The following is a 21,667-nucleotide window of genomic DNA, read 5'->3' on the forward strand; positions in this document are numbered from 1 at the left end:
TTCTTGAGCAGACGGTTGCTCCACCATCACCAAACTCTGAAGCAGCTGTTGTTAAAAACGGTTCAGCCCCCCTATTCCCAAACCACTTGGAGTGCTCCTCAGAGGCTCTTTGCCCCATGCCGGGTGCCAGCCTGCAAACAAGCAAGAAGCCGTTCACCTCCATTGTTTCCTCCATTCAGCTCCTTCCCCCAGAAAGGGCACTTGTCCTCCCAGCCCAGGGAGTGTGCTCCTTGCTGTGGGACAGGAATGCAATAGCTGGGGTACAGATATCTCCTCCCTTTTGGAGCTGGTCCAAGAGGAGTTCCTTCACATCATGACTCATGGCAGGACTGCTATCTTTGCAGAACTTCTTTTTAATGGAATAATTTAATTTCCAGTGTTCACAGCTGCCTGGAACACAGTTATCCTTTGAGTTTGCCTGTAGGAACTCTGAGGATTTATATAGCATACTCAGCAATAAGAAGGCAATGGCATTGCTTTGATCTTATTCTTGTTTTTTTATTTTACAGTAGGTGACAATATGCAAGACCGTATATCCTACATTCAGACAGGCAGTCACTTTCCTTGTGTTTCTTGTATCTTCTTCAGTTTCAGTAGATGACCAAAACTGTTTTGTTTGCCTTTGTCGTATGATCAATTGACCAATGTAAAATCATGAAATGCCTTTTTAGAGAACAAAAGGTAGCCTGTTTCCCACTGATAAAATAGCTGTTTTAGCACCTGTAAATCTGTTTTGCATTTAGTGGAAAACTTTATTCCATGCTGATAACAGGATCAGAAAATGGGCTCTGACAGCGTGTTGTGATTTTACAGTATCCAGGGGTAAAACTTGAGCTAATTATGAGCACATGGCTTTCAAGACTCATACTTTTATATTTAACTCCATAAATCTTGCTAAGTGAAATCCAAACCTATGTCTACAGCATTTGCTAATCATTAGGTTATTAATTGTTTTTGCTTCTTTATTCATACAAGCTGGGAGTGTTTGGAGTTTTGTTTTTAAAGTAATGGCTGCAAAAAAATAGGAAGTACTTTCTTTCCCCCCTGTAACTTCACAGGAGGTGTTTCTGCTGAACTGCTGAAGCTAAAAAACCTGTTGGCCTCCTAAACAAAGGCCTCTGTAGAAGAGTTTTTCAGCACTGCAATTTAAATGGTGTCTAGTTTCAGCCCAGAATACCAAGGTCATAATTTTAGGCCATAGATGGCTCTCCCAGATGTCTTTGGTCAAGTTAATCACAGTTTGCCTGAAGGTTGCGCTTTCAGGTAATCCATCAAGGCATAATTGTAAATCAAAACCTTCTTCCAGCTCAATAAGTAGCATATTTTTAGTTTGTGTTAAGACTGACATTGGACAGTAACTAAAACTGGTTTAGAATATTAAGCAGTATTACTGGTTACTCTCATTTGTCACAAATGTGTTTAGAAAAGTATGTTTTGATAATTGCTATCACAAAGTTCCTTTGTGGATTTTTTTTTAAAATCCTATTTTAAACTCAGGTAGGAATTACTATATGGTCTTTTTAAGCTTTCAGCCAGTATTAATACTCAGTGTTTAAGTTACCCACTGCTTTACTCCGCTCTAAACAGAGATATCATATCTTGGCCTGATGCTTCCATCGGAATAGACCTCAGACACACAGTGTTTTGATTAATTGAGTGTGCAAGATTTGTGGTTGTGTATAGGAGGCCAAATCCAGAAGTGGCATGGAAATATGTCTCTGAATGGGATGGGGGAGTTGTCAGCATCCACAGACCATCCACCACCCATATTCATGTTCAAGGAGAGTCACGAGGCAAGGGAGCAGGGGGAAGCTGCGGACACATGGAAAAACATAGAAATCATGTGATGCTAGAAGCAAAATCTCCCCTGAGCCCTTCACAGGATTGTCCTGTGAGAATATGCACTCTCACCCTCAGTTGTTCCTACTTTTGGAATCTGTTGTAACTTTGGTCTTCTGATGAGAGCAGACATGACTCTTGGCCTGAAAAATAAAAATCATTTTGTCTGCGCCTAAAGTTAGCCAGCATGAGAATTAAAAGCACCAGACATTCAATACAGCAGAGCAATGCCCCTCCATGGTTTAAGTCAAGAGCAAGGAATACTGCATCTACTTGAAACTATGGGGGAGCACATTTTAAGTAGATGGATAGCAATTGCACAAACTGGAATTTGGCCAGGATGCTGAGACCAGCGAGCTTGTGAAATGTGCCATGGGTGCCTTAGTGCTCAGCTATGCTATGGCCTTGGTTTTGTGCCTTGCTCCAAAAGGCAGCAGCAGCCTGTGGTGTGCCCCAATCCCACTTTCAGGAGGATATCAAGTGAGCGTGTTTAATTGATGGTATGACTCTATAGATACATATATACCTACACTGACCACCTTTAACAGATTAATGTAACAAGCGTAGGAGAGCTGCAGCTCCAAGACTTCAAATTCTCTTTGAACTATATTCACAGTACACACTGTCAACAGTTTCCCTGCCAAAGCCATAAACTATCTCAGTGGGATAGACTAAATACACCTCTTTACAAAGGACATGAATCTCCCCTTTGGATTTCTCAGCTATAATACGGAGGGACAGAGGCTTAGCTGGTGTAACTCAGCGTAGCTCCAGGGCAGCCAGGGAAGCACCCGATTCCTATTAGCTGGCCCCCAGGAGAAAGACCAGAGCTGAGGGTAGAAGATGAAAGGTAAACCCTGTGAAAACATTTTCTGAAACCTCTTGTGAATTAGATTTAATAACACCATAGCATCCAAGCTTCCATTGAATGCCAAAATCTTTCTGCTGGAGATTAAAGTGACAGTTTTAAAAAAACCAACAAGATACAGAAATGCAAACTTCGGATAAATGACATGATTCGTTTTTAGACTAATTAATGCCAATGTTTGTTTAATCTCCAAATTCCATCACGTGCTGCAGGAGCACTGAGCTTTTATAGATTGGGGCAGTGCAAAACACATTCCTTATCCCAGAAAATCTTGCCAAAATCCCTGGCAATGCATCTTTTTTCTTTTTCTTTTTCTTTTTCTTTTTTTTTTTTCCCCCCCCCCTTCTAATCCTTGTTTTGCTCTTGGTGTTCATGGTAACAGTAACAGCTGTCGAACGTGGCTTCAGGCTGTCTGACTCCCTTGGGAGAATTTATGTGTTTTTCTACTTCCTTTCCTTATTAGGAGGCAGGAATCTGCGACACCTATTAGAACAAGTATGCATAAAGGGTAATGACTGTGCAATTTATTAGTGGTCTGTTCTCCTTCAAGCAAGCCATCAACCGTAAGCGCACAGTGTGTGCCAGGGATCACGGCTAAGTACAATCTTACTGTGCAGCAGGTGGGCAGCAGCAGAGCTCCACTACAGGGAGAAGCGTGGCAGGGAAGGTCAAATGCTGGCCTACTTAAATAAACTTCTTAATTGAATATCAGCGAAGAGAAGACAGGAGGGATGGTGAGTTTCCCTTGTTAAATGTTTAGCTTGAAGCCCCAGGTGAGGAAGGCAAATATCAGAGAGCCAGATCCTATAATTTTGTGCCAAAGTCATTAAATTCCATTAACAGTCACAGTGCCATTGGTGCTGCAGAGCCCCATGAGCACTTCTCAGAAGGTGATGTGCCTGCAAGAATGCTCTCCAGTAAGAGTAAGTGAAATACTGAGAACTCAGCATGTTCTGATATGCAGTATAATCATCCTGAGGTATTTCAATCATATTCACTCTTGTTTAACAAAACTTTTCCAAAAATGAAAGGTAGGAGTTCTGTGAAACTAATCACAGGCGACAATGACCAGCATTTTAAAAGATTGGAGAAGTCAGCAGACTACACCTCATTTTTGAAAATGAGGAACCTTGATTTATATTCCTTATGCTGGAGGACTTGAATGCAAGGTGTTGGCTCTGCCAAAGTTTGGGAGCATTCACATCTGCCCTTTATCCTGGGCCCATCTCTAATCTTGCAAGCCACATCTGGCCATTGCTTAGAGGCACTGTTCTTCCCAGTCCTGTGGCACATTGAGGTAGTTCAGTCTGAAGAAGGTGAGAATCCTGATTTTACTTAAACGTGATGTGGCTTGGGTATTTGTAAGTCTACTGCAGTCCCTTGCACAAATAGATGATTTTATTGGATAATGCTCTGGCTGTGTCATCTAACGGAAATGTGGGAGGAGGAGGAAATAAAAAGCAGAGATCCACATCCATGTCTCCAAGAACCAGACCAATCGTCTGATAGCAATATTAACAAAAGCAATCAACTTCTGTAGCAAGATTCAGTCTAACCAGTCTCAATCTTTATTCCAATAAACATCATACCCATTTTACATCACTATAGAGCAGGATGCAAAATAATTGCCCTGAATTGCTGATGTATAAACAAGTGCAGGCTCAAACACGTTGACTCCACCAGGTAACATACATCAGTAAGAACAGCAGGACACTGCTCATATTTTATTGGGTTAGAATATTCTACCAGAAAATCTGTACTAATTAATATAATAATATTTTAACATGCCTTGAGTGTTTAATTACCTGTCTCATTAGTAGGCAGCTGGAAGAACTGGCATGCAAGTGACCAAATCTCAAGCTAAGCAGAAGATCTTCTTGCTCATCATGACGTCTAGCTAGTTTGCTGCCATGCAGTCCAGGTACAGGCAAAATGAGAAAAGTGATGACAGTAACACCTGAAAATTCAGATTCTTTCAATTTTTTCTTTTTTTAGGAGTAGTCCTTTGGAAAGGAGGAAGTATCTGACAGGAGGTTGTAGTGAGGTGGGTGTCGGTCTCTTCTCCCAAGTAACTAGGGATAGGATGAGAGGAAATGGCCTCAAGTTGCTCCAGGGGAGGTTTAGATTTAACATTAGGAAAAATTTCTTTACTGAAAGGGTGTTCAAGCATTAGAACAGGCTGCCTAGAGAAGTGATGGAGTCACCATCCCTGGAGGAGTTCAAAAAAAGTGTAGATGTGGCACTTCAGGACATGGTTTAGTAGACATGGAGGTGTTGGGTTGATGGTTGGAATAGATGATCTTAGAGGTCTTTTCCAACCTTAATGATTCTATGATTCTATGAAAAAGCTGTAATGAAAATATATTAATGTAAAGCATGAAAATGAGATTAAAAAAACCTGTTGAATTAAGACAAACACAAGGAACTGGGAAGGAAAGAGGGTTGTGGGAAAGGCAGTGCTGATGAAAACCGAGCATGCATAGCACAGAACTTCGCCAATTTTTCCAGATTGCTCATACAACTATAACACTCATCAGGAGCTACATGATAGCTCTTTGTTCAGGCATTCTCACTGATTAAATCTTTGTCTTTGAGCTAACAGCTAAACCTGCAGGCAGCAGGGATAATGTCGTTGTTTAATCTACCTAATTAAGAGTTTGGATGTCTCAACGTAGGTAAAGCAGTCAGATGCCATAGAGATGAATAAAAATGCATGCAATGCAGTAACAAGAATAACAGTTCTTTCTGGTAACTGGATGGAAGGAAATTATGCATGGTGGGACCACCAGGGCTTCATCCATAGGATGCCTGCATTATTGGATTATCTTCAGAGTACCCCAGAAGGCACTGCTAACTCTGCATTTTTAGGAGCAGTAAGACTTAGGGTACGCTGACTCACCATTACCTCTGCACTAGCCCTTGCATGTCTATGCCCAATGTTGCTTTTGGACAGGCTGTGTACTGTGGGATATGTGGGTCCAGACACCATGTCACTTATATCAGGGAAAACCTACGTGTGTCCTGACCTTCCCTTCCACCCCTTCTACATGGGGTGCCTTGCCATAAGGCAAAACCTAGCATAGGCGATGTGTGGGTTGCTTGGTAGGTGTTGCCAGAATATTCCATTCTCTTACATACCACTTCAGAGGTGTATCTGTATGTGTTATCTTTGCAGTATGGCTATTACAGTTATGTGTGATAATGATCAAAATGCCTCTGCATGTTTGAGGGGGTGAATGACAGAAGAAGGAAAAGAAGGGCACTGACTGATCTTCAGTTTTCACCAGTGCAAATAAGGGCAAGGCGCAACCTTCTTTCTCTCTTTTAGAGGGTATTTTTCTCTCTCTGGGTGACTTTCCTGCATGGAGGTGGGTATTGCCTCAGCCGCTTAGGTGTATCCTGACAACATTGCTGTCATCTGCAATCTCTTTGCAAGTATCCTACACCAATCCAGCCAGCACTGTAAATCAAGTTTCTTGAGCAAGTACTTCTCACCCAATTAATCCAGGCACATCAGCAGCATCTCTGTCGGGTCCAAATATGGATAGCTGGTAATGAATGACAATAAAACTCTTCCATGTATTAAAAATATCTTTTTGGTATCCCAGGAATACATGTTGTCCTTTCCCCTCTTTCAACCAGAAGTACAGAATCTAGATAGTGCTTGCCTTAATTATCATAGGAGCCATAGATTTTTTCTTTTGTGCTTACCTTAGTTTATAGGTCCCAACCCAGATGGAAGGAAGACAGTCCTGAAGATCTTTCAGTCTTAAGGTTACCATATTGTTGCCTTTCATCTGTTTTGCCGAAGGATCCAAATGATGAGAATGACAGCTTAATCCAAAAAGGATAAGAGAGGAAGAGTTTCGAGGATGATGCTGGTAGCTAAGGTCTCATTTCAGGAATTAGATTAATTTAATGCTTATAAAAGACAGCATAATGACAGCCCTCAAGACAAAGTCTCTCTCTATTCACAGAACAGGCTCAGCTCTTGTAATGTTTGGTGCCACTACATGTTTTATTTGCTTATCAAGGTACACCTTGTAGGTGGCAGCTATGCTTGAGGATGTTTTGTGTGAATCATAGAATCATTCAGATTGGAAAAGACCCTTAAGATCATAGAGTCCAACCGTTAACCTAACACTGCCAAGTCCACCACTAAACCATGTCCCTAAGCACCACATCTACATGTCTCTTAAATACCTCCAGGCATGCTGACCCAACTGCTTCCCTGGGCAGCCTGTTCCAATGCTGGACAACCTCTTCAGTAAAGACATTTTTCCTAATATCCAATCTAAACCTTCTCTGGCACAACTTGAGGCCATTTCCTCTCGTCCTATCACTTCTTACTTAGGAGAAGAGACTGAGACCCACTTCGCTACAACCTCCTTTCAGGCAGTTGTAGAGAGCGATAAGGTCTCCCCTCAGCCTCCTTTTCTCCAGGCTAAACAACCCCAGTTCCCTCAGCTGCTCCTCATAAGACTTCTGCTCCAGACCCTTCACCAGCTTCGTTGCCCTTCTCTGGACACGCTCCAGCACCTCAATGTCTCTCTTGTAGTGGGGGGCCCAAAACTGAACACAGCATTCGAGGTGCGGCCTCACCAGTGCCGAGTACAGGGGCACGATCACTTCCCTAGTCCTGCTGGCCACGCTGTTTCTCTCTTGTCACACTATAATCCCTCTTGTCAAGAGCATGACTTTATCCCTGTATGCACAGGATCTGAAAAGAGAGCTCACGCAGCTGGCACTGAGCTTTGGGACTGTAGCTTCTCCCTGGTCAGGTGGAGGAATTAAGCAAACCGCCCCAGGGGAGAAGCAGCGGATGACTGTACCACTCGGGGGGGATGGCACCGGAGTCCCGTGGAGGACAACCTCTGCCCTGCCAGGGACAGCCGGGGGAAACTAATGCTAGTTTTGTGTCTCTGTCTGCCGTGTGCCAGCAGGACTGAGCTCTGACACGCCAGTAGGGACCAAGACAAGCAGTCTGTAGCTTCTTGGCCACCAAACTGTCAGGATGGTGGTAGTTTTTGATTGTTTCTGGTTTTGACTGGATCTGAAGTGGTGATAGGGAGGTCTAAAGGTTTATATCCCATTACCAGATGCCTAAGCCATTCAGTGTCTCAAGTGAGCTCTCATCTTACCAAGTAAGATCATCTTTAAAAATGTATTTGGTATCTGTCTCCTAAGAAATTCTGTATACACACAATATATACAACAGTAAAATATGTGTTTATATAAAATATTACATTTTGCATTGATATTTATATTCAAGCAAGCACAATTTTAAATATAAAGACTACACGTGTAATGTATGTGTATAGTACAGTGACAAGATTTATGCAAACATTATACTACTAGGATAAATGTACAGATGTTCTCAGTGTACGTAAGACATTCTAAGATTAGCACTTAACAGTACCGTTGCTATTGGGCTTAGCTGGTAAAAGGTATGAGCCTGTGAGTTAATAACCCTCCACAGTCCCAGTCCGTGACACTGGGAAATCAAAAAAGGAGAGAACAAGTCAACTTCCCTCTCAGCTTGTGAAAAACCCAAGCATTGGTGCGGGACCATGACACATACTGACTTCAAATATCTTTATGATTCAGTTTTGCCCTCAGATGAACATGCATTTCTTGCACTTAACTCTTCTCCGGTAGTTCCGCCTTTTCAAAGGACATCCAAAATAATCGGAGTTGCTCTCCCTGCACAACCTCCTCTGCCTGTACACGTGAGCCGGGTGGTTATGCAGGATGTGAGCAAAAAATGTGGGGACCTGGCTGGCGAGTTGTCTGTGAGCATAAAGTAAAATGCAGAAGATCAGAATCTATTGCCATTTTGGAAATTTTGGCTGCCAGTTTTGTAAGTACTAAAATCCCAACCAACCTGTTCAGCTAAGCTTCTCAGCCATATTGGATTGTTCTCTAAATTTCAGCCCAGTTCCTGTCCAACCTTGTTCAATCACTTGAATGGATTTTATGACATTTATGTCAAAGCTAAACATTCCTAGTTGAAATACTCCTCACAGACTGCATGCTCCTAGCAGATACTGCAGGGCCTTTGTATCCCAGGCAGCAGAGGATGGACCTCTGTGCCTCTAAATCCCCGCGCCTATTTGCAGTCTGCCTTCTGGAGCTCTGCACGCTAGGAGCGCTTGCTGGGATCCCTTCTTCTTGCTTTTCTCAGTGCAGAAAGCTGTAGTTCCACTGAAAAGCAGGGGAAGCAGAGAGAGAGCCCAGGATTTGTGTCTAAATGCAAATATGTAAAGGTGCACCTTCCACTGGGCAAAGATGGCCCAAAACACAGAAAAGTTGTGACCCCCCATGAACTCAGGAGAAGCTATATGCCCTGTTTTCCCCTTGTGACTAAATACAATTACAATATTTACATCCTCTTAACCTTTTTTTGCCAGAACAATTACTTCTTCCTATAATTAAAATCCCCGTGGTCATTTGGCAGCTCTTACATTAGCCAGAGAGACGTTTATGCACTGCCTCAAGTCTTAACAAGACAGAGCTGCAAGCCAAAGCACACTGTGATTTAAAAGGGTACCTAATTTTTATGTTTACATGTTTCTTTTTATGCGCAGTGAAAATGCAGGTATTCGAAGGAGACTGATATCCTTGTTATTAGCCTTTTGAACACCACGCTTAACTGATGCTTTGATAAAATTGGCAGGTGATGATTAAGAAAGGTAGCTTCACGAGCACCCTTGGCTCCACCTTCTGCCTTTCAGTGACAGCATATGTGGGATGGAGAGGATCAAAAGCCACAGAAAGCAACTGTATAAACAGTTCAGGTGGTAACTGGCTTCATTAGGCAGCAGAATATTTTAAGACTATTGATAATATTTAATTAAGCAGACGTGGCCTTATTTCATCAAGCAGACATGACTAATACTAAAGTCTTTTTATAGCATACATTTAATTTAGACACCCTCCCTCGGTGATTGAAGTAATGTAGGGTCTGGTTCTCATTTATGCCTAGTCTCTATATGAATACTAACTTTCTAGTCATAAACAGCCAGTGGGCTTATTGCAGGCATCAGAGGGCATGTGATCCTTTTGGAGGGATTTGAAATCTATAAATAAAACAGCATTAGAAAGTCTGTACGCCTACTCCGCAACAAAGGACAAGGAAACAGAAAAATGCTGGCTCTTTCTCTTTATTGCCTTTTAAGAAGCAACAGCAAAATGTGCAACCCAGTGCTCCACACAAGACATCTATAACAAAACATGTTCGATATTCAGAGTTGAAGGAATATTTTGTCCTCAAAGTGGCAATGACAGCTAAGCATTTCTTCAGAGTACTTCAGGCTGTTGTTTTAAAAATAAAAAGGGTGTTTCAGTTCTTCAAAACAAAATAGCTTGTCTCTTTTAACAAAAATGTAAACTCTTCTCATGAAAATTTCTATTTAACATCATTTTCTGGCCAACAGACATTACAATGGGTGCTGTTGCATTGTCCATTCCCATACTGAAAAGTTTAAAAAATTGTTTATCACACCAAAATACTTTTCTGGAATTATATGTTTCAAACAGCCTTTGCTTTAAAAACTAAAACTTCTTATATTATTAGTAATGCAATAACTTTTAGAAAATATTTGGCAGCTGCTTGTGAAAAGTCACTTTTTCCAAAGTTTTTCTCCTAAATACTTTAATACACATAGGACACAGTCTAATTGCTTTCAGCATTTACACATTAGAATGGAATGACTCTGAAGAAGCTGTCTATTGCCTTGGGTAAAGAATATAATATTAAAACTCTTAAGGAGTTCCTACCACATTTAACCCTTTAATAAATTTCCTTAAATGCTATTTTTAAAGTTTTAAATGCTTGTGAAGCGGATCCTGAGGAAACCCAAAGCACTGACTGAAGTTAGAGCTGAATGATTAGACAATTAGCAACTTTATTTGGGCAAAGTGAGATCAGCTTCCAGTTCAGTCCATTTCAATACTTTCCCAGTCTGTACTGTAGGGCCCTGAACTGGTTTCATCTCCCTGTATTTTCCCTCTCTGCTGCCCAGCCCCTGCACTGGAGTATAGAAGGAGAAAGAAACCCAGGCAAAGGCGAACTGACAAGCATTCTGAGAAAAGCAAATTAGGATGCTTTTGGTGCTGTGCTGAAGAAAAGGGTCTGCAGTTAACCTTAAAAACATTAGCAAGCTTTTGCATCTGTTTTTACTGAAGATTAGCAGTAAGACTTAAAGGCTGCACAGACTCTAGTGTGGGCTGATAAGCCTCAGAAATATCTTCCTGCTTTTTCTCCTAAAGGCTGAGGAGACATTTCTGCAACGTTATTCCTGTGGAGCTGAGATAAGCTGGAACGCCAAAGCGAGTCTGGTGTATTTATCAGTCAGTGAAAACCTCAGCTCAAATGAAACACTAGTTCAGAAGCTCATCAATCACTTTTTTTAGTTTCCAAGAGATAAGCCAGGCAATGTTTATTAAGAGGAGTTACTGCATCACTGAAATGTAGTTAAAGAGACATACTGTTCATAATCACCCACTGTGTTATATGTCGTGTTATGAATAGAGTACTTCTATACAGATGTTCTGGGGTTGTGCTCTACCTATATATTGTTTCTGAAGCTGAAGGCGGCTCTGAATTAAGGTAAAGGCTTGCATTTATCACTGTTTATCAGCTTAATGATCAGCTGTGTTAGTATCCCAAAGTGCTCATTGCATCAATCTTACAGGGGCCCTTATTCTCCCTTGTCCCCCCTACCTGTGGGAAGATAGGAGAAGCTTGGGATTTATTGTGATCCTATCTGGCAAGTTCACTGCTGGTCAGTACCGTGGTCCACGCTCATCTGAGCCTGGCTGGAGGACGAGATTGATCTCCTCAGAGGAGCCGCTGCCTCCAGGGCTGGGGATTTAAATTCTCACTTAGATCATGCAAAATGGCCCAAATGACCCAGGAGGAAAGTTTTAATTTCCTTTTATGATTGACAGGTCCTTTCTGGTTTGGGCGGCTGCCTAATATGCAGTGCAGTAAGGGGTACCCTTACTGCCACATCATGCTCTCCAGAAAGTTTACCCCTGGTAGAAAGCATCCTCTCAAAGATACCCATATGGAAAAAGTACCATTTCTTTTGCTCTGTTTGCCTCTGTGTGTGTCTTTTACCTGTTGATCCATTGGCTCAGTTCTGCATCTGAATTATTTACAGACCCTTCAAGTGCCAAAGTGTTCAGTGAAACAACAAATCCAGCTGCCCACAGGATGTCTTCCCAGCAGATTGCAAATATTTTTTCCAGTCTTACTTTCTTTCTTCATCAGCAGATGGATAAGGCATAAGTTCCACAGAGAACAGGTTTTCGTATATGCATATAAAATGCAATGAGGGGCTTGTGCAGCTCCGTGATCATCTTTTCAAGTAATAATAATTTTTAAAAAAGATAATGTCCCTTTTGTCTGTCTAAGGACTAAAAAGGCTTCCCTTCCCATAATAGCCAGGGGAGGAGAGAGCCCAGGGCTCCATTGATTGTGCACAATGGGACTCTTCTTGCAGCATTTCTCAGGGCAGTTAAGAAAGTCAGCTATTACCCAGAGCAATGAAAGGCTAAAGGTGGGAAATGGAGAATCTGAAGGGCCATGAATAAAACCCATCTCTGTTAGGAAACCAGCCTCATCAGGCTCTAATCAGTGAGGAACCGGCTGTGCTGCCAGGGCCTGAAATATTTAAATCCCAGTGACAGACAAGATATAAGCTGTGTGAGTCTGTATTTCAGGCTGCTGTCAAAGAGAAACTGTCTGGTTTTGTGAGAAGAATGAGCTGAGAGAGTGGAAGAAGAGGGGAGGCAGCAATGGAGTTATTAATTATTGTACTTTGCACAGCCGTCATCTTCTTTCTCAGAAAGTCATAATTTAGGCACGAGCAAAAGTGTCCTGCTGCCAGCGTTGATCCAGCCGTGCTCCTCAAAGATGCCTGCCAGCCTTCCCACTCCCTTGCAGCCCTGACAGGGAGGAAAATGTGCCAAGCAAGAGGCCCCAGTATGATCGCTAGAGCAAGGTCACTAAAAATATAAAGACAGAGCCAAATTCCAACATCACTTAACTCTCGTTAAATAGTTAAATCTAGATGTGCTCAGCTCTGCTCTCCAGTAGGCACCAAAGCCATTCCAGCTTCTTTCCTTTCTCAGAGTCAGTCCCCATCCCTCAAGCCTCAGCTGCTTGGTGTTGTCTTCAGACCTCACCAAGAAGTGTTGGTGGTGTTTTTCGTAAAACAGAGCTGTTTTAGCAAAGGAATACCGGTCATCTGTAAGAGATAATGCATTGTCTTCCACTTTAAAGAAGGAAAACTGTGGAAAAGGTAGCTAAGGAAGCAGGCAAAAGCTGTCATCATTTTACCCTGAGTGACAAGTAATTATTTCCAGCATTTGCAACCTAAAATACCACTTCTGTGGGTCACAGAATCCAACAGAAATTAATCACTTCTATGCTCATTTTTTCAAAGTGGCAACTGAATCTGTACCTAGAGTTGTAGGTCAGACACCTATCTGAGTTTGTACAGACAAACACTGGATAATTGTGCAAACAAGAGAGATCAGGGCATACTTCATGGCCTGGGAGGGAATGTCCTCTAAAATCTGGTCATTATTTGCTTGTTACTACAATTTGGATATGTCTGTATTGTTACCAACTTACACTTTTGCACTGTGATAACAATAAGTAACCACACAGTGCTGGCAAGCAGATGCAGAGGAAAATAAATTTCTTGCTTTTTGAGTTGTGCTGTATTTTGCAAAATCCATCCCTTTTCAATTCCATATTTGAAAGGAAAGAGTCCCAAAAGAAAGCAAAATATAGGTCAGGAACACATTTTTTACAATAAAAGAAAATATTTTCTTTTGGTTAAGGGCAGGATGCAACCATCTCAAATGCAGCATGAAGACACACTGTGAACTCCTCTCTGTGGCTTTTGGGAAAGGAAAACCATACTTGTGCTACAAATTATTATTATGGTAGAGCATGCGCTGTGGTCCATGTCCAGGATTTCCAGATATTGAGCAGTCCATGCTGAAATTCTTTGCAGCCATAAATCTAGCATGCCCCTGGAGCGAATCAAACTTACTGCATGTTTACAGCAGCCAAAGATGCTTAGGCCCATGGAAAACAGTGTGTCCTTGTGCTAGACACCTTGCAAAGACAGAATAGGAGGAAGCGTCTGCCTTTTAGTGATTAAAACCAAAATAAAAAAGAGTAATAAAGAGTGAAGGAAGAATATATGTGGAATAAGCAGTAAAGGAAGAACTGAAAGGGATTACAGGAAACAGCCACGCTGGATGAGGAAGAAAACATCCCCGGGGATACAAGTAATGATTAGTCCTGCACAAACTTCTTGCTGCAATGGCTTTTGCCAGCTATTCCACACAGGTTTTCCCAATACCAACCAGCTACAGAGCACAAGAGGCTCAGTGCAAAGTAGTACCTCTTAAAGGTGAAGAATGCCTTGTGTTTCCTGGGGCCGGAGGAAGTTAGAGAGGGCTGGAACAAGCCGGGTCCTAATTTCTTCTCTCTCTTGCCCAAATACTGTTGGGCAGAAGACAGAGCAAGAGTGGCATATCCATCTCACGCAGGCAAACTTTTTTGCAACAGGAGAGGATCAGTGCACTTTTAAAGATCTGGCACAGATGTCTGAAAATAATGGCCAGAGCAGTATTTGCTTGTTTTTTCCCCATAACATTTTGTCTCTGAAATGACTGTAGAAATACAACACTTAAAATGCTCAGTGACTAAGCCACAGTATGCTTCTTGTTTATATAATGGCTTCAGAGCAAAAGGAGCCTTGTCAGAGACATGGGCTTCAGATCCCAAGTGTAGTAGCATAGACATCACTGGTTCAGGTGGCTTAAAACCAAACACGCAGTCTAGAGAGACCATTGGCAAAATGGCTTGTGTTGGTTCAGGTGCAACCAGGCAAGCACTGAATGGCCACATAGTCCTTCTCTCACACAGCAGCAACGCTACGGCAGACCTCTGGCATCTGGGAGAAAAAGCCATGTGAAAAAGAGAGGACAGAAGCAGCAGTGGGAGTGCTGGAGCTGGAGGGCAGGGGGCTGATAGCAACCAGAAGACAAATGCAGTTGAGCAGCAGAAAGTCACCACATAGTATAATTAATTATACCATAAATGGTATGAGAATTAGCACTAGAGAACTCGTACCTAAGAATCAATGTTCACAGCTTTCATATGGATACTTAAAATATATGTCTAATATATAGCTTATTCCTTTGCATTTCAACAGCTTCCTTGTTTTTCATATCCGCACCTAGGAGATTATTTTCTCCCTGTCCTGTTGAACACGTAGACAGTATTGGGCTGAAATACTGTGACTGCTGGTCCCTTTCCAGAGTTTGTATCCTGGTGTTCACATTAACAGAAAGTTCTGGTGGGACATAAGCTATATATTCAAATTACATCACCTAGTCTTTGACTGCAAATTCTTAATCAGCTGGGAATGAAACATGCCTTTTGACTAGATGTCTTGTTTACCCAGGCTTCGACCTCCTCCTCTATTCAGACTTGATCCATTGAGAGAACTTGAGAGAACAGCCCAAGCCCAGCAGCTGACCTTGGTCATCTCTGGCATGGCCTTTCTTGAGGAAATACCTGACTTGAAAGGTAGAAAGAAGAGGCAGCTGGAGACAAAACACCTATTTTTGGTAAAAGCAGCCCACTGAGGCATCGTCATGGAAAATGCTTATGATGCAGATATGGATCCATCTACACAGGGGAACCGGGCATGTAGTCAGGGCCAACAGGGTCCAAGGCAAGATCTTCTGAGGAAAGGAGGCCCCTGATATGTCAAAGGGTGCAGGAAGCCCATGTGTAAAACCAATATAGTCCACCACAGCTAATAACAATGGCCGCTGTGTGTAAAATCAAGCCCAAAATAGCCTCCACCTATTTCTGTTCTGGGGGGAGTTGCATGTCACTGGGCATTATAATTCACTGGGCATCAGGAGTGTCTCCCAAGTGTCTCCTCCCCATGAACGGGGCTAGATGGGGAAACAACAGGCTACCTAGGTTTAACCAGCTTCCTAGGCGACATATTTAGGTGTCACATGAAACATACTTTGACATTCTGTGGCAAATATGAGAACTCAGGGTCCTTCACAGAAGATTTCTCTTACTGTGTCTTGGAAAGGTAGCTCGAATTTGTGGATCAAGCAGAACTTAGGCTACCCACAAGGATTAACAGGGACAACAGATCCTGTGCAACCAGGAGCTGGAAGTGTTCTGCAAGCTCCAGAGAGCAGTTGTTCCCTTTTCACTATAACGAACTGCCCCTGCAATTATTACTGCTGCATGCGAGGTTTATTTCCTCAGGCAAAACAGGACTGAATGTCCTGTTTTTAAGTTTTTAATCTGTTTATAGGTTTAAACAGATAAGCAAAAAGGATTATTCTCATGAGTAAATACTACAGGCATGATTTTCAAGGTTCCAACTCAGCAAGCCATCCTTCATCATAGCATATGTTCAGTGCCACGCACGTGCTAAATTGGAAAAACTGAAGAGTACGGTTTCAGGCTTCACTTAACTAGAGCCTGACTGAATCAGGATAGCAGAAAAATACCTCTTGCCTAGATAACAAAGTCTCTATTTTATTTATAAAAATGCCAGTGACAGCAACTTTTTATTAAATTCATATGGTAATATTCCCCAGGATCCCTCCATGAGATACAGATGGAGAAGGTCATTCTCTTCTGCCTTTCAGACAGCTTTAAAAATGAGCAGATGCTGCTCAGTTATGTGCTTGATAAATGCATTTTATTTTATTTCCTGCCATGCATCAAACTCAGCTAAACCCTATCCATTCATTGCATGTTGAGGCAGTGTATGCATATGTGTATCTATGTGTATATGTTAATGGATAAACTTATCAGCCTGTTTTACATAAAAATAAGGATTGTGCTGTTTATCAGTTTATATTTCACCTCTGACATCATGTATCATTTTCTTTTGTTTTCCCCTGTTTCTTTAACACTCATTTGTTTTTTCTTTCTTTATCCTCTCCCTGACTCTCTCCATACATCTCTATTACTTATGCTCTCTTCCTGCCTAAGTTTTCCCTTTTTTCCTTTTCCCATCCTTCATTGCTGCACTATAAAAGAAGTTTATATGTGTTCCTGTGTGCGTGCATAGTTTCTGGTTAGGAAACACATAAATATATGAAATATTTTCCTTCTCATCCTAGCATAAACACCATGTGCATCCTGCAAACACTCGGTCCAGCTTGGTTCAGCAGTGTGGGTCTCTCATCTGCTGTGCCTGGTCACTGAGCCCAAGGTGTGGAAAGGTGTGGAAACCACAAGCAGCTACAATACACAATCACTGTTCAAATATTGGCCTAGATGGTTGAATCAGCCTAGTCTGGAGGAGTACAGCATCCCAGTCTTGTGGAGTACAGGAAGGAGGAGAAGGGGAGGGAGGGGAGGGAAGGCAAGGCAAGGCAAGGCAAGGCAAGGCAAGAGAAGGCAAGGCAAGGCAAAGCAAGGCAAAACAAGACAAGGCAATATAAAGCAAGGCAAGGCAATGCAAAGCAAGGCAAGGCAAGGAGGCATAAGAAGACACTCATTTCAATGGACAAATATAGCTCTGGCTGACTATTTTAAATTTAAGAGTCCCTTATATTAGACAGTGCAGCAACAGCAGGTAAAGCAGTGCACTTCAGGTGGCACACACTTGTTAAACTTCCTATGAAAGAAACTGTGGTTTCTTTCTACACTTCTCCCCTCCCAGGTGACCTCATGCTGTTGGTTCCAAATGTTTGCTCAAGAGGAACCTTCAAGGAAATAAATGTGCTGTAAATCCAGAGTTTCAACAATAAAGTCGCCATCTCCTGGAAATGACCTTCCAACTTTCTCAAATAAGAAAAAGATTTATGGTGGGGAATTTCTTGGGCTTGGCCAGGCATTGAGTGGAACATCTGGGTAAGTGTTACGGAAAATATGTGCTCTGAATCTTGAGATGAGGAGTTGGAGATTGAGAAAGATTCTGTCCTTAAGCCTAACTCACATCTATCTTCCACCCCCCAGCTCAAAAGCCTCTCATATTAACAGTGTGCTACCCCAAAGTTTGAATTTTGCCTTTTCATGATATCTATGCCTGAGCTTGTAATGTAATTTCTTTCCATTTCTTTAAGGCTCACGTAACATTTCTTGGGTATTTTTATCAGTTTGGCCATCAGCTCAAAGTGAAGAGACAGCCCAGTTCAAGAGGTCTTTCTTTCTGTCTGTAGAAAGTAGAGCACACTAGTGTATATAATTGCATACAAATCTCACTAAATTCACGTTGATTTGCTAACCAGTTCTCACTTCAATATTTTTAGGAAAGTCTCCTCTACTTTGGGATCTCTGTGTTTCCCCATGCTCTTCTCAGTCCCTCTCACTCAGTTTTGCACTTGGCTCAGAAGACATTTCCTACTAGAGCGCATCATTTATTTCTTTGGGAAGGAAAGCTTCTCCTGGTCTTTCAAGCATTGGTAGGAAGCCTCTGGTACTCTGACTCATGGGATATATGTTCAGGTATTATAACACTTCAGTCTATATCTTCTAAATATTTTGAAAATGGCAAAAGAAAAAAAAAATTAAAACCTTGAAGAAAAGAGCAACCACCATCTAAGATGTTTGCTTTAGAAATGTTTCCTTAGGTAGTATTTGCCACTGGAATGCTAGCACCAACTTTTAAAGCAAATAATGTTACTTTCCTCCCTATCTTTCATTGGAGGCTCAAGATCCATTTAGCCTACTGGACTGTTATTAGATGTTACTAAAACTGTTGTTGTAGGAAAAACATGACAACTTTCACCACAAAACTTAAACCTCCAAGAACGCATTAGCCTAGGGAAAGCTAAACAACCTTCTGACTGAGCCAAAAGCCCTCTAAGAGAGAGGGCAGAGATTCAGGTTTTAGCTGACAGCTATGAGAAGAGTCCATTTTTATCATTTTTCCAATGAAGGATTAATGAAAAGAAACAGTAAACCAAAAATGACTGTGCTTTCACCTTACAAGAAAACAGCCAGCCTCGTTTCTTTGATTTATGCTGAGGAAACAGCCAGACAGTGGCCTGGGATTTTAACACGAAACGAAAAAGCCGGCTCAAAACACGAAGGCAGACCTCGCTAACAGACATCCCCGTTTCCTGCCTCCAGCATCTCCCCAAAACAAAGCAGACATCGATCCCCATCGGCGAGTCCCCAGCTGCCCGGCACTGCACCTGGGCCCTCACCTGCCCTGACCAAACACCCACCCCGCCTGGCAAAGGGCACCAGCCCCCGGCCTCCGTGGAAACATCCTGAAATGCCCCGAAACTATGCTGGTCTCTCAGGAGCGGGGTTAGCAGGGGCTCGTGGAGTGGGACTGGGCCCAGTGGCTGTTTGGAAGGGGTCGGGGGGGATCGAGCGGTGGGGAGACACCCGAGGGTGGGTGGGGAGGAGGAATGAGCTGGGAATTGGCCGGGACATGGAAGATGTCGATCCCGTTTTTGGCTTCCATGGGGCTTAGGCCGCTTGTGTGCCCTACTCCCTCTGCTGCGGGGATGAGCTTCTCTCTGTCTCAGCTGCTGTCTGCTCAGCTTTCCTGGGGCAGGGGCTGTCTCTTTGCTGTGCGGTTGTGCCAGCTTACCTCCATAGCTCTCTCTTCCCACCCACCTCCTTTCTTCCTCGATGTGTTTTGGCATGTCCTAAAGCCCTGCCCGCTGTGCCGGGCCACAGCCTGTCCCTTCTTGCCCACACTTTGCAGCCCAGTCCGACGAGACAGGGGCCATCGTGGGACCCCAAGCAAAGATGCCACCCAGCACAGCGTAGTACCCCCCAGCATCAGGCTTGCAATCATCTGTGTTGCCTGGCACAGTGGAACCGGCAGCTCATATTGGGCCATGAATATCGCTGTCAAAATAACTAACAGTAATAGTAATACTAAAATAACAATAATAATGCGATTTGCCCAAAAGTTGCAGTACCTGCTCAAACAGGGCTTCATGGTAATCCTTACCAGGAATCAGCTCAATCATCTGTTGAAAGGAAAAAACAAAAAAGCGGCACTTGGTGCTCAAGCTGATCAGCTTGGGAAGGATGAGAAACAGTCAAAAATGAACACACTGTAATGCTCAGCATGTTGTGCTGCAGCAGAGCAGACGTGGTGTCTCCGGGGAGCCCAGAGCTTCTCAGTTTCTGTCTTCTGAGCTAGCAAGCAATGCTCCCCTGTCCTTCTGTGGCTTTCACTTGAGGGTTTTGGCTATGCTGTGCATGATGAATGTTCAGACCGTTAGGGCGAATTCCTGCATTCTGCATCGCTTGAGCAAGGAGTACGTTTTCCTCCCAAGGTGCTATGTTGATGGATGTATCTGTCACTAACAGCACCGTATCGTTCTGGATCTCTAAGCTTGAGCTCTATAGATCTTTCATTTCCAATTGGAGTAAACATTGCAGTTTATTTTTGTTCTCAGTAATAACATTTTCTTGAACTATACTCCATTTTGACTAAACAGAGACCTGAAAGGCATTGTTCAGATTTGTTTTTTCAGGAATGGTTTTGGCCAGGTTAACATCTGAGAACAAGTTGAGACTGAAATTCAGGCTTCATGGAAGCAACTGCTGTCACAGATTTAATCTCAAAGTAGTTATTGTCTCAAAACTTCAGGTGCATCCAAATCCCTTCTGCAGTATTAAGGATCTGACCAAGGCAGCAGATGGGGATTATTGCTTTGGATTTGGTCTAAAGGCATAAGCTTGGAATTCCATGCTGGACACCTTTAGTATCAAGTAGTCCCATTTTGGCCTGATCATAAATCCCAGTTCCAGAGTGCAACAACAACTCAGTGAAATGTCTGGAGTAACTTTTTTTTTCATGTGGGCAAGCAGCTGATTCTCCTTCCCTCTCCCATCTCGCAATTTCATTCTCATAAATATTTCCATTCCAGCAGAAATTTTTCTCAGAAAAATCAACCTCATAGCAGACACTCAACATTTCAGCTTGAATTGTTTGGCAAAGTGATAAGCAACTGAAAGCAGTACTTTTTATTGGGAAAAAGTGTTGCACAGCAGTCTCTGTACCACTCATTATTTTAATCTGTTTGTCTAGCTGTGGTATTGCCAAGGCATTTATTACTAGAATATTTAGGGCACTGGCTAAATGTCAATTACTTCTCCAGCCTTGCTGCAAAGATTTAGCAAAATAAAAAGGGAAGGTTCGCTTCCCTCATGCTTGGCACATACAGGTTTGGCATCACAGGCAAAGCATCTTGTTAAAGTGGAGGTGGGGAGGGCCTTTGGGGAACTCAATAACTCCCAAGAACCCCAAATGGTAGATCTGAAACACATTTTTTCTTCTAAATGTAGAGGTATTTTCAGTTTTCTTCAATTTTTACAGTTACTTTTTAAAAGAGCTGGATAATACTGTGCTTAATGGTGTTATAGTTACGCATGCTAAGACTAGAATAATTGAGACTCCTCCTTGTGACCGTAATCTGCATTTCCTGGCTGTGTTCCTTCAGCTCATGCACTGGTGATGGAATGCGTTACTCACAAACTAATTAGTGCATCTGAATTTATACATCGTTATTAATGTCTTTGTTTCATGCCAAAGTACATTTGGTGTTTTACAAAGCATGAAAGTGGGCAGTGCCTGGCCTAAGGAAAGGTTGACATGCACAATAGATATGTTGGCTGGAACAAAGCTGCTTTAATGATCAATGCAAAAAGTACTTGGAGGAGAAACAAAGCTTCACTGCCTGCCAGACATAATTAGATGAGAAACACAAGAAAGGCAATTGTGGGTCTAGATTTTAGTGGGCTAGGACCACTTGGAGCTAGGTAACCAGTAGAGCTGACTACATTTATGTCCACACCAGATCAAGAAAGGTGAATTCAGACGGGACCTGAGTCAGGGGAGAGCTAACAAAAGGATGGGGTGGTGGCAGATCAGTCCCAAGTTAGAAAACAGAGAGACTGTGGCC

General features: G+C 42.5%; 1 long non-coding RNA gene across 8 annotated transcripts in view; it reads left to right on the forward strand.

Annotated features, from left to right (window-relative positions):
- Positions 1-18,897, forward strand: part of LOC142402725 (uncharacterized) — a 63,237-nt gene extending 44,340 nt beyond the window's left edge. For 5 of the 8 annotated variants that reach the window (XR_012773450.1, XR_012773449.1, XR_012773453.1 and 2 more), the window contains one exon: positions 16,907-17,105. This is a non-coding gene — a long non-coding RNA (uncharacterized LOC142402725). Of the gene's footprint in view, positions 1-15,204; positions 15,330-16,906; positions 17,106-18,045 lie in introns of those variants that run through there. The other 3 variants (XR_012773452.1, XR_012773456.1, XR_012773451.1) reach the window with 2 other exon arrangements.
- Positions 18,898-21,667: the final 2,770 nt, after the last annotated feature.

Source organism: Mycteria americana, chromosome Z, assembly GCF_035582795.1.
Source record: "Mycteria americana isolate JAX WOST 10 ecotype Jacksonville Zoo and Gardens chromosome Z, USCA_MyAme_1.0, whole genome shotgun sequence".
Classification (NCBI taxonomy): domain Eukaryota; kingdom Metazoa; phylum Chordata; class Aves; order Ciconiiformes; family Ciconiidae; genus Mycteria; species Mycteria americana.